This window comes from Physeter macrocephalus, chromosome 2 (genome assembly GCF_002837175.3).
Source record: "Physeter macrocephalus isolate SW-GA chromosome 2, ASM283717v5, whole genome shotgun sequence".
Classification (NCBI taxonomy): domain Eukaryota; kingdom Metazoa; phylum Chordata; class Mammalia; order Artiodactyla; family Physeteridae; genus Physeter; species Physeter macrocephalus.
This window is the reverse complement of record NC_041215.1, coordinates 115227243-115240161: the sequence shown is the minus strand read 5'-3', so window position 1 is coordinate 115240161 and position 12919 is coordinate 115227243. Positions and strand designations below refer to the sequence as shown.

The window sequence follows — 12919 nt, the reverse complement described above, 5'->3', positions numbered from 1 at the left end:
TACTGTAGAGACTAATATCACATTTGTACAGCATAGTGAGATCTCAGGGCTGCGTGGCATTATAAATTCTGTTTTGATCCTTGCAGTCTTTATTTGAACATGTATTGTAGGTGTCTTTTTCCTTGAAAAATCAATTTTCATTGGGGAAGGACACCTTACTTTTTGATGTAAAGAACACATAGCCACTCTTTGCATTGTGCTAATATCTTCTTCTCCAGAATGATCCTCTTGCATAGAAAGAAGGACTGTGTTTGTTCATGTAGCTCTACCATTTTTTTTTTCTAAACATAATCTGCTGTCCCTTCTCCCCCAAAAACCTGTGGTCATAAAATGTAACAGATAATGTACCAGAAAGTACTTTTAAGCTATGAAGTCCTATAGGTTTGCTGGCTATTCACTTCACATTAAGCCTTCCATAAGTCTGGACTAAGTGGGAAAGATTGTGAAACATCACATTTTTGTGAAATATTCATATATTACAGAGAGAGAAAGAGCAGGAAAAAGAATGTGAGGCCAAGGGAAAGCAATGATTTAACAGTTGTTATTCCTTGGTGGTCAAATTAGAAAAGACTTTTAGTTTCTTCTTTATATTTTTGTATTTTCTAATATTTTTAAACCAAAACAGTATGAAAAGGAAAAGAAATGAACCTCCAGACATTTCTGTCTTTGTAGTCTCTTCAGACTCAAGTAGTTGCACCTGTTCACATAGGTGGACACATGCCTTATGTTAATTGAGGACAGGTAGGAATGAACCCCGTGCGAAAAAAAAATACCACCCAAATATAATATTGTATACTTATCTCTCTGTCCGTAGTTTAAAATGCAAATTCTCTAGGCAAGTGTCATTATATCACAAGTACCTTTCAGTGCATCGATTTTCAAGTCGTGTTTTTTAGTAATATAAAACTATTGATTGGAAATTTGTGTGAAATAAGACACTTATATGCTTCTAGTTATGAATTAGCTGTGGCCTTGGAAAAAACTCTAGAATTCTGAGCATTGGTTCCTTTCACATATGTATAAGATCAATAAGATTCTCTCAAGCTCCAAAAATTAGTAATTCTATGACTGTCTCCACGTGCTTAATGTGTGGGTGTTTTTCATGCTCCCTTTACTTTTAGTCCTCTATTTCCAGGTATCCACATCTGAGGCCTCCAGAACAGGTTCCTTGGGGTGGGTTAGGAGTGAGGGGAGAGACAGAAAAGAGGACATGAGATTGCATTTCTACTGTACTCCTTGCAAGGAACTTTACATCTACTTCACAACCACCCTTAGAAGCAGCATTATTTTTCTGTTTGAAAAAACAAAACTGAGAATTATACTAAATTATCAAAGTTAATACATCTAACAAATAGCTGAGTTAGGAATGGAAAACCTATAGGTAAATTCTGTGACCTTTCTACCATACCAGATCATCTCTCAGAAAGAAATAACATCTAGGATTGGGGCAGGAACCTGCTTCCAAACTAATTTTCTTTCTTTGCTGCTGGGCCCTTTGTCAATTCTAAAATGCCAACCTGCATTCCTGCAGTTTCTGGGGAAACTTTGGTAACTTGACTATATTGCCAGTAGTTTAAAAAATTCTAGTCTTTCAATTACTTCATATTTCTCATGGAAATACCAATTAGGGTATCCAAAGACTGATGTCCAAAAACTAGAACCTTAGAGGTTGAGGATAATTAAGTACCTGAACACTTCTAGAAGAAAAGGGTGCTAGAGTTCAGAATTGCAGTCTTTAGGTACATAAAATATTTCTTTTTTGAGAACCTTTTCCTTTGTATTTCTCCCAGTCCTTAGAGGTTCAGTAAGCATGAACTTGACAAGGCAAAGCTGGTAGTTTAATACCAGCACAATATTTGCATTGTTCTGCATGCTGTGAATTTAGGTTTTTGTTTTGTTTTGTGTGATTGCAGGCAACAGAAACTGACCCTGGCTACCATAAAGAAAAGGATATTTATTGTAGTGCTATTATGCGTATAGGTCTGTATGTGTGTGTATGTGTGTCTTGGGGTTGTGGTGGTATTGGGGTGGGAGTCTCATGGAGTCAACCAGAAGCTGGAGAGCCAAGCTTGGGAACACCCAGGAGTCACGGGGACACTAGAGCAATCGGCCACAGGAAGTGCAGAGACAGCCTTTAGTGGGAACAGTCAGTCTGGTCAGTATCAGGATAGCACCCCCATTGCTCCTAAAGAAATACCTCCAACAATCCCATATCCTTGCATCACTCAAGAGTCAAAGTCTCAAACAGTTGTCCCATTGATCAAACTTGAGTCAGCAGACAGCGAACAGATTAGTCCTTTAGGCTGTTTATAGTGTGAGACTGACTATACTTTCATGATAAGCCCAAAGAGGAATTTCAAAAAGGAGGTCAAATGTCCCACTGTGGGATGCTGAACAGATAAAAGAAAATTATATAGGATTCTCTATAGGTAGGTTTATAATCAAATCAAATATGGACTCATTGTGAAGAAATGATGTTAGTTTTGTTTTATTTTGTTTTTATAGAAATTAGCAAAGCCTTTTCTAATAGTAGAAATTTTCCTGTTTTTCAGTGGTATAAATTCTTTATTTCCCTGTTGAATTAAAAACATTTAAATAATTTTGTTGCATTTGTTCTTTACAAAAAAGGAAGACTTTAAGAAAATGTCAAAGAGAACTTCAGAGCTGGTTTTTCTTCAGACTGCAGTAGGTACTAATCCCTAGGTTTATTTTGAAATTCTCTGAACCAAGTAAAGCAGACTCAGATCTACATAGAGGTAGATGTAATTATTAGGTAGATGCAATTGTGGCTTCAGAATGACTAGATTTTATTTTGCTTAAGTGGAACAGTGACATCTAGTGCCTGAAAAATTATGTCACTGGGTCGAAAGAAAGATAAGAATAGACATGCCTTTAGGTTGATTGAAGATGAATGAGGGATCATTTATTAATTATATATGCAGAGATTCATCTCTTACACTGCCTTGTCTCCATTCCCATGGTTACCACATTAGTGACTGCAACTCCTTCCTAGCTGTTCTCCTCAATTCTGGGCTTACCACATGCCAATATATTATTCCTCTATTTACAGTTCTTCAAGGAATTCCTATATTGTGTTTCCCCCTTTTTCCTACCAATCTTATTCCTATTATTTCCCAAAACATATGCTTGTTTTTTGGTCAGATTTGATTTCTTCACTTTCAATGAACAAATCAGGTTTTTTCTACTTCCAAAACTTGATTTATATTCTCTCTGCCTGGAAGGTTCTTCTCACTGTCTTTTGTGAAGTTTTATTTATCTTTCAAGTTTCATTTTCTTGACATGTCTTCCCTTTCTTTTGTTTTTCTAAAGCACTTATCTGAATCTCTATAGCATTTAGAGTCTATCTAACTCCTGATATTTAGTTATAGTCTGTCTTGAATTAATTGCTACTTCTCTTACAGGATGGTTTGGTTTCATCAATTAGACTGCAAATTCCTTGAGTTCAGGGAATTTCTACACTTCTAAACACCCTTTTCAAATTGTTTGAGCATGTCAGTCAATGATCAATAAAAATTTTTGACAGGAATTTTGAAATTTTGGTTTTCTGTAATTTTTGATCATTTATTTTGGTAAATTTTGATAGTTATTTTGTAATTTGATTTTTGTATTTTGATAGGTTTGTTGAAATGTTGGCTTCTGCATTACAATAAACTGAGCATTCCATGAGGTAAAGAAGAGCTGTATGACCTTGATGTTTACTTAAAAATATCACTTAGATAAAAAGAAATTCTAATAACTTACTTAATATTTCATCTGATGTAAGGGTATCTAATATTCATATAAAACATTAGATCATAAGTTGATTGCCCATCAGAAATTATTATTATTTTTTTTTTTCTTTTTTTTTTTGTTGTATGCGGGCCTCTCACTGTCGTGGCCTCTCCCGTTGCGGAGCACAGGCTCCGGACGCACAGGCTCAGCAGCCATGGCTCACGGGCCCAGCCGCTCCGCGGCATGTGGGATCTTCCCGGACCGGGGCACGAACCCGTGTCCCCTGCATCGGCAGGCGGACTGTCAACCACTGCACCACCAGGGAGGCCCTATCCCCATTTTTAAATTTATTTTTTAAATATATACTTATTAAAATCCTTTTTGTGCCTGGCACTCTGTTAGATGCTGGGGATACAAAGGTGGGTATCGCTTGGTTTCCTAGCTTTGAAGGTTTTTCCGTTTGATCTAGTAGATGAAACTGAAGCTGAAGAACTTAAATGGTCAGTCAAGATTATACAATAATAGAGATCCAGCCTCAAAGAAATCTCTGGTCTCAAAGTTCAGAGTTATTTCCTCACTATTTTGCTACCTTTGCTTGAAATTATTTTGGAAATGAGGTTATCTGATGACAACACATATAAACTTACAAAGAAAGAACAGCTTTCATTCATCAGAAAATTATTTTGCTATTCAATTCGCTGAAACAGAGTAGTCACAGAAAGTAACTTAGTTTTATCATTCTTACATTTAAACTAATACATCAATGTTTATTGGGAAATAGGTTATCGTCTTCCCCCAAGAAATAGAATTTGTAGTCTAGTCAACAGTCTTCTAGTTGTTGACCAGAGAGGTTTGTACTTTCTAGGGTAACTCTTTTATTCCTCTGCACCCCACTCCCCATTTTCCCATATTACTGTTCCTTCCCAAGATTATTTGTCTCTTTCCCAAGATTATCTGTCTTGAAACAACAAAAAACAAGCAGTTGTTTTGGTATATGCTATTATTGTTTTTCCTTAATTATTTCCTTTTATTTCTCTTTGTTTATATTATACCCTTTATATTGTACCACCCAATGCTACTCAGTGTTTTATGCTCTGTGTACTTGGGCACCTAAAACATCAAGCAGAGAAAAATTTGCGAAAGTAAAGATTTGAAAGGGAGTTAACTACTTTAATAATTGCAACAGTTTGAGATCCCTAAATTTTCTTTTGCTATAGATGTTAAAAAGCTGCTACTTAAAAGAGATGTGGTTTCACGGTTTAAAGGTCCAGTAACTTTCATGAAAAATAATGGATGGTTATGCAATCAAAGTTCTTTGCTATAACTAAAATGGGAAGATTTCTCTTCTAGATCACTTATTGCTACTGGATTAGAATTGTACAGCGTGAAATTTTGAAGGCACAACAGCAAATTTAACTAGGAGGATATGAAGAGAATGCCTGACTCAGCATAAAGGCAGAAACTACAAAGTTCACGGTCATGTTGGGAGATAAGATGTACTTGAGATGAGGCAGGTTTCATAAAGGATGTCAGGTTTCTTTCAACCAGGTGTGGCTGAGGAAGCAACTGAACCTTTTGGTTGGTTTACTGGTTGGTTCTCATCTGAGAAACTCTACAGCAACTATGTCAAAGGAAAAGTTGTGGGGTTTTGGCAGGTGTCTTAACTCTCATGTGTAAATCAACATAAGTAAAATCTCTGGATAGAGAGGGCAACAAGTTAATTATTTCACCAAGTTTCAGCTACCTCTTGCAGCCATTTTATCTTCTTGACTCAGTCCAAGAGACCTGTAGGAACTATAATTCTTTATGGCTAAAATTGCTAATTATAACACTTAACATCTGTTCTTAAACTTTTCTAGAGTTGTCTTCTCTATTATATAGTACAAAATCCAGGCAATTGATTTACCCCTCTGTCTTTCCAAGTTGCCTGACTCTCTTGGATATAGAGGACACCTAAGAGATGCAAATTAAATTAAATGAAAAAACTAGTAGGATTTCCCTATTCCAAATCGAAGCTATTGAGTTGCAAATCCCCATGAGGGCATACCTGAAGGTACATAGCAAGCAACCATGATGCCTTAGTCATGGCTCAGACCACCTGAAGGGAGGAGGAAGTTAGATGCTTCAGATGTAAAAGGTAATAAAAAGAGTTAGATGAGAGAATACAGCTTTTCTTGTCTCACCCTCACTTATGTTTCTGAATAAGGTCACTTTAATCCAGATATTTTGGCACGAGGAGAGGTTACTTAGAATATCAGAAATTAATTGTACCATAACACACATTTATTAAGTGGTAATAATGAAAACATGCCCTACTTGGTACTATGAAATCAACAAAATGAAAAAAACGAGCTTAGATGTTAGAACAGTAGCTATATCTTATCTATAGTATATTTATAGTGTGTGTATTTATACATATTAGAGAATATGTCTATATTTCTCTTTACCTATATTAGGACCAAAAGTTAACTGTAAACAGTTACAAGGGCAATGAAGACAGAGTAACTCTCACCAAGGGGTTGTTCCAACAAATAATTGTTCCACCAAAGGTTTGGTGGAAATCCTCTCTTCTCTGCAAAATATCTCTGATATAGTGTAAATATTTGGCAGTATGTAATTTGAAGTCTTACTTTTCATGGAGCAGTCATGAATAGGGAGGTGAATAGGATTGGTAAGGGAAGTCAGTGGGGGAGATTATGTACTCCAGTGGTTAGTATTATTTTAAATAGTTGAACATTTATTTTAATTCCTACTGTGTACCAGGGAATATATATATGAAGAGGCTAGCCTGCTTTTCAAAAAATGAATTTTCAAATGAAATTGCATTATGTTAGGAAGAAAGAGTTAGCTTGAGCAGCATGCTGTGAACTTTGCATGTGTTTCTACATTCTAACCACCCTCTCTGCCTTATTCTCCATTGTCACTTCTATCACCCTGATCACGTTCTTATTGATCCATTGCAACAGTCTCCTAATTGACTTCTTTCCTTTCAGTTCAGCCTTCCAATCCAATCTACCTACTGCTGCTAAACTTGGCTTTCTTAAGCATTGTTTTAGCCATTTCATTTCATGTCTCTTTTAATAACCCCTCAATTATCCCCATTTCCTACTCTCTTAAGGATAAAATCCTAAATGCTTCAAAGATTTCCACATTCTGATCCCAAATCCTGTTCTGCTTCTTCTAATGATATTTCTGAATATAGTGCCTCTGCTGTGTCTTAAAGTTGGCACACTGATTTTTTAAAAATAAATTTCCAACATTGTAGAAGGATATTACACATAGAAATTCAGATTTCCAGCCCTCATGTAAAATTAGATGATCAAACTTGAGCCTGGAGCCAATGTCATTCAAGGTTCATGCTGCTGATGAATCCTGCTCTCTCTTTGCCTTCAGCAGATGCACTTGCTTCCTCCTTTGATCTCTTACTCACTGGCAAGTTATAAGCATCTCTCTTATGGTATTTACCATGGTCTATCTTTAGATAGTCACTTGTCTTACTACCGGATTGTAATCTTGTTTTTAAATGGAGGGTAGGTTATATTTTTCAATGTTTACCTTATAGCACCATGAACACCAAGTTTTGCTCATAGAAAGTGTTAAAAAATACTTATTGTATACTGTTGTCTCTGGGGTCCTGGCAGACTTGGTTTGCAATAATGGTTGTTGAATATTTAATCTCATTCCACGTCCCGTGTTCAGCAAAACTCCAGAACATCTGAGCATTAGTGGCTCTCATTCCCTTTGCAGTTTGGTGGTATAGATCATGGACTTCAGAATATGATATGTTATTCTAGTCACTGTCCTACTTCCTCTGAGCGCCCGAAACATAGTTCAATGAGTGCCACCCAGGTGATGGATTATTTATGGTATTATCATGGTCAAATACGGTATTGAATAAATATTTTTATGTGGGAAAATAGGGGGGAAATAGAGAAAGTTAAGGGAGAAGAAATTTTATTTATAGGAAGGACCTTCACGAGACAAATATTATACGGAACACTTGGGGTTTGCCAGAACTTAGTGTATTATTTGGCAAATAGTACCAAAATAACCATTTAAAATATATGAAATGATGTGATAAAAGTTAGTAGCTCTAAGTTAAAAATAGATTTAGGATCTTGGGAAAAACACCAAAGCCTTTTTTATTCAGTGGAATTTGAAGACATTAAAATGAAATATTCATACAGGGATTTTGAAATGGACAAGAAAAGAAGCTATTGCTTTAAGAGACACAATATAACAAGAAAATATTACCCTGAACTTGCTATCTGCTCTTGAAGCTTAAATCTATTTTATAGATTTGAGTAAGAAGAGTGAAGACAATTTACAACAATGTACAGATATAGGTAAGATAAAGAAATGGAAACAGGTCAGAAAGTACGTGGGCCTTACAAGGTATGTCTCTGAAATTAAGTTAATTAACTACATTAAATCTTTCACTCCATCAATAAATCCTTCCTTCTTTCCTTCCATCCTCACTTTCTTGCTTCCTTCCTTAATTTCGTACCTCCCTAAGTTATTTCACAGTAAACTATGAGAGGAATCCTAAAAGAAAAGCATGAAGCGTATTAATTTAGATTGACATCATGTGCGAAATCATCAGTTTGCCATTTGTGAAAGAGCAGTGGCTTTGATCATCTGACATGTCATAGCTCATATTTTTTGTTGAATCCTTATTAAGTGTCACATAATGTTCTCTGTACTTTATATGTATTAACTGAAAACACACTCACCTAATTTGGAGATTGGATGAACATGAACCTTTGTTTATACTCTCAACAAGCCTGCAAAAGTTGGGAGAAAGGAAATTCCCCCAAAGACAATATGGGTTGTTACCAAATGAAGATGGAGGTGTTGATGGGCCGCCAAAAATCAAGTATCCATCAAACATCCTTAATATTGAAGGATTTGGGGGTCATGCTTAAATATAACAATCCCTACAATGGCATTATGTTGGAAACAATAAAGGATTATTCAGTAACATAGAAAGGTATACTATTCAGGGCACAGGGAGAAATACAGTTTGAGGGAATAGGAGCCCATTTAAGTAAACAATATCAACTATGCCAAAATGTTAACAGAGGTCATATTTGGGTGATGGAATTAGGGAGATTTTTATTTTATTTCCCTTTAAACCTGTATCTATCATCTTTTCTGCAACTAGCATTACTTTATTTGCCAAAATAAAACTTTTAAAACAAAATACCCCATATGTCACTCACTCTTATTAAGCATCTTTATCTCCACATGGTAAATAGCATCTGAATATTTTAAAGCCCAAAACATTGCTTTAAATCACAGCACATATTCATTGTGGTTATAAATACTTTAAAACTTTAATTATTGCTAAAAGTCCTGAGGTCTTATCACCACAGTATTCTCTGTTTCTCAGCTTCTGAGTAGAATGTTGCCCAGGTAAGTTTTGGAATTTATAAGCTATAGAAAACCAAGCCTTTTTCATATCAGTGAGCCTGGGTTTGTCATGACAAAAAAGGATCCTTTGTGATTCTGTTAATGGTTAATAATTACCTGCATGTTAAAATAACAGTAATTAATCCACTGAAGAAAGGGAAGTCTTAGGTAACTTTGTACATTCAACAATGTGTTGTTGCAGAGCTCAAAGATACTTGGATTTCTAAAAGAAATACAGAGTTCTGTAATTTTCAACTGTGGAAGAAACAGTGCTCATTCAACAGGTCATGTGGTCCTCTACGTTTTTCAGACTCCCTTTCAGTTATGTTGGGGCCATGTGACTAGTTCTGACTACTGAACCATGAGCAGAAGTGGCTTGTGTTGCATCTGAGCTGAAACAGTTAAAAAGCCAGGGTGGGGCTTCCCTGGTGGCGCAGTGGTTGAGAGTCCGCCTGCCGATGCAGGGGACACGGGTTCGTGCCCCGGTCCGGGAGGATCCCACATGCCGTGGAGCGGCTGGGCTCGTGAGCCATGGCCGCTGAGCCTACGCGTCCAGAACCTGTGCTCCTCAATGGGAGAGGCCACAACAGTGAGAGGCCCGCGTACCGAAAAAAAAAAAAAAAAAACCAGGGTGTTTTGTTTTTTTTTTTTCCCAGCCAAAGAAAGACAATATGAACTTTAATTAAACAAGTATAAGATTTAAAACAATCACAACTACTCAGAGAATTAATACATTTACTGTCTGTACCATTTAATACCTTAAACATCTCAGGATCCTCCCTTTGCACATTTAAACTTCTGAATAAGGACCCCACAGATAGGTAATAACAGGCCCTGGTGCATCAGCTTTCTCCGAAGGGATGTTCCCAGGATCCCTTCTCTGATGGGTGTTCTGGCATCCCTCTGAGGGTGTTGCAGGGATCCCTTCCTCTGGCAATATGTCCCCAGAATCTCTCTCTGACTTCATGTTACCAGCATCTCTCTCTCTCTCAATCTCTGATAATGTTCCCAGAATCCCTCTCTCTTACACTGTGATCCCAGCATCCATCTCTCAGATGTCATGTTCCCGTTCCACTGTTTTCTTATCTTGTAATAGCAACCTTGGAAGTAACTTGTATAAGATGGCAGAGTTATAAGATGTAACTATGTTCCTGATGTTGTAGAGTAACTCCAGCCCCTCAGCAATGTTACTTAAATAAGAAATAAACCTTAGAGAGACCTTCAAGATGGCGGAGCAGTAAGACGTGGAGATCACCTTCCTCCCCACCAATACATCAGAAATACATCTACATGTGGAACAACTCCTACAGAATACCTACTGAACGCTGGCAGAAGACCTCAGACCTCCCGAAAGGCAAGAAACGCCCCATGTACCTGAGTAGGGCAAAAGAAAAAAGGAAAAACAGAGACAAAAGAATAGGGATGGGACCTGCACCAGTGGGAGGGAGCTGTGAAGGAGGAAAGGTTTCCATACACTAGAAGCCCCTTCGTGGGCAGAGACTGCGGGTGGCGGAGGGGGAAGCTTTGGAGCCACGGAAAAGAGAGCAGCAACAGGGGTGCAGAGGGCAAAGCAGAGAGATTCCCGCACAGAGGATCGGTGCCGACCAGCACTCACCAGCCCGAGAGGCTTGTCTGCTCACCCGCCGGGACGGGCCAGGGCTGGGAGCTGAGGCTCGGGCTTCGGAGGTCAAGATCCCAGGGAGAGGACTGGGGTTGGCTGCGTGAACACAGCCTGAAGGGGGCTAGTGTGCCACAGCTAGCCGGGAGGGAGTCCGGGAAAAAGTCTGGAGCTGCCTAAGAGGCAAGAGACCATTGTTTCGGGTTCATGAGGAGAGGGGATTCAGAACACTGCCTAAACGAGCTCCAGAGACGGGTGCGAGCCGTGACTATCAGTGCGGACCCCAGAGACGGGCATGAGACACTAAGGCCGCTGCTGCCACCACCAAGAAGCCTGTGTGCAAGCAGAGGTCACTCTCCACACCGCCCCTCCTGGGAGCCTGTGCAGCCTGCCACTGCCAGGGTCCCGGGATCCAGAGACAACTTACCCGGGAGAACACACGGCGTGCCTCAGGCTGGTGCAGCATCATGCTGGCCTCTGCCGCCTCAGGCTCTCCCCACATTCCATACCCCTCCCTCCCCCCGGCCTGAGTGAGCCAGAGCCACCAGATCAGCTGCTCCTTTAACCCTGTCCTGTCTGAGCTGAGAACAGACGCTCTCAGGTGACCTACAGACAGAGATGGGGCCAAATCCAAAGCTGAACCACAGGAGCTGTGCGAACAAAAAAGAGAAAGGGAAATCTCTCCCAGCAGCCTCAGGAGCAGTGGATTAAATCTCCACAGTCAACTTGATGTACCCTGCATCTGTGGAAAACCTGAATAGACAACGAGTCATCCCAAAATTGAGGAAGTGGACATTGGGAGCAACTGTAGACTTGGGACTTGCTTTCAGCATCTAATTTGTTTCTGGTTTTATGTTTATCTTAGTTTAGTATTTAGAGTTTCTTATCATTGGTAGATTTGTTTACTGATTTGGTTGCTCTCTTCCTTTTTCTTTTTTTATATATAGATATATATATATTTTCACCTTTTCTTTTTTTGTGGGTGTGTATGTGTATGCTTCTTTGTGTGATTTTGTCTGTATAGCTTTGCTTTTACCATTTGTCCTAGGGTACTGTCTGTCTGGTTTTTTTTCCTTTTTCCTTTTTTTTTTACTATAGTTTTTAGCACTTGTTATCATTGGTGGTTGTTTTTTGGTTTGGTTTCTCTCTTCTTTCTTTTTTTTCTTTTTTTATTACTTTCTAATTTTTTTATTAAATTTTTTTAAATTTTTATTTTAAAAACTTTATTCTTTTCTCCTTTCTTTCTTTCTTTCTTTCTTTCTTTCTTTCTTTCTTTCTTTCCTTCCTTCCTTCCTTCCTTCTTTCTTTCATTTTTCTCCCTTATCTTCTGAGCCGTGTGGCTGACAGTGTCTTTGTGCTCCATGCAGGTGTCAGGCCTGTGCCTCTCAGGTGGGACAGATGAGTTTAGGACATTGATCCACCAGAAACCTCCCAGCTCCATGTAATATCAAATGGTGTAAGCTCACCCAGAGATCTCCATCTCAGTGCTAACACCCACCTCCATTCAACAACCAGCAAGCTACTGTGCTGGACACCCTCTACCAAACAACTAGCAAGACAGGAACACAGCTACACCCATTGGCAGAGAGGCTGCCTGGAATCATAATAAGGTCACAGACACCCCAAAACACACCACTGGATGCGGTCCTGCCCAACAGAAACACAAGATACAACCTCAACCACCTGAACACAGGCACCAGTCCCCTCCACCAGGAAACCTACACAAGCCACTGAACTAACCTTAGCCACTGGGGGAAGACACCAAACACAACAGGAACTACAAAACTGCAGCCTGCAAAAAGGAGACCCCAAAGACAGTAAGTTAAGCAAAATGAGAAGACAGAGAAACACACAGCAGAGGAAGGAGCAAGGTAAAAACCCACCAGACCAAAAAAATGAAGAGGAAATAGGCAGTCTACCTGAAAAATAATTCAGAGTAATGATAGTAAAGATGATACAAAATCTTGGAAATAGAATGGAGAAAATAAAAGAAACGTTTAACAAGGACCCAGGAGAACTAAAGAGCAAACACTGATGAACAACACAATAAATGAAATTAAAAATTCTCAGGAAGGAATCAATAGCAGAATAACTGAGGCAGAAGAACGGATAAGTGACCTGGAAGATAAAATAGTGGAAATAACTACCACAGAGCAG

The 12919-nt window shown here is 38.7% G+C and overlaps 1 long non-coding RNA gene across 1 annotated transcript in view; it reads left to right on the top strand.

Annotated features, from left to right (window-relative positions):
* LOC102994017 (uncharacterized) overlaps positions 1–12468 on the top strand; it is a 42906-nt gene extending 30438 nt beyond the window's left edge. Inside the window, exon 3 of the long non-coding RNA XR_002891839.2 lies at positions 12130–12468. This is a non-coding gene — a long non-coding RNA (uncharacterized lncRNA). The remainder of the gene's footprint in view (positions 1–12129) is intronic.
* Positions 12469–12919: the final 451 nt, after the last annotated feature.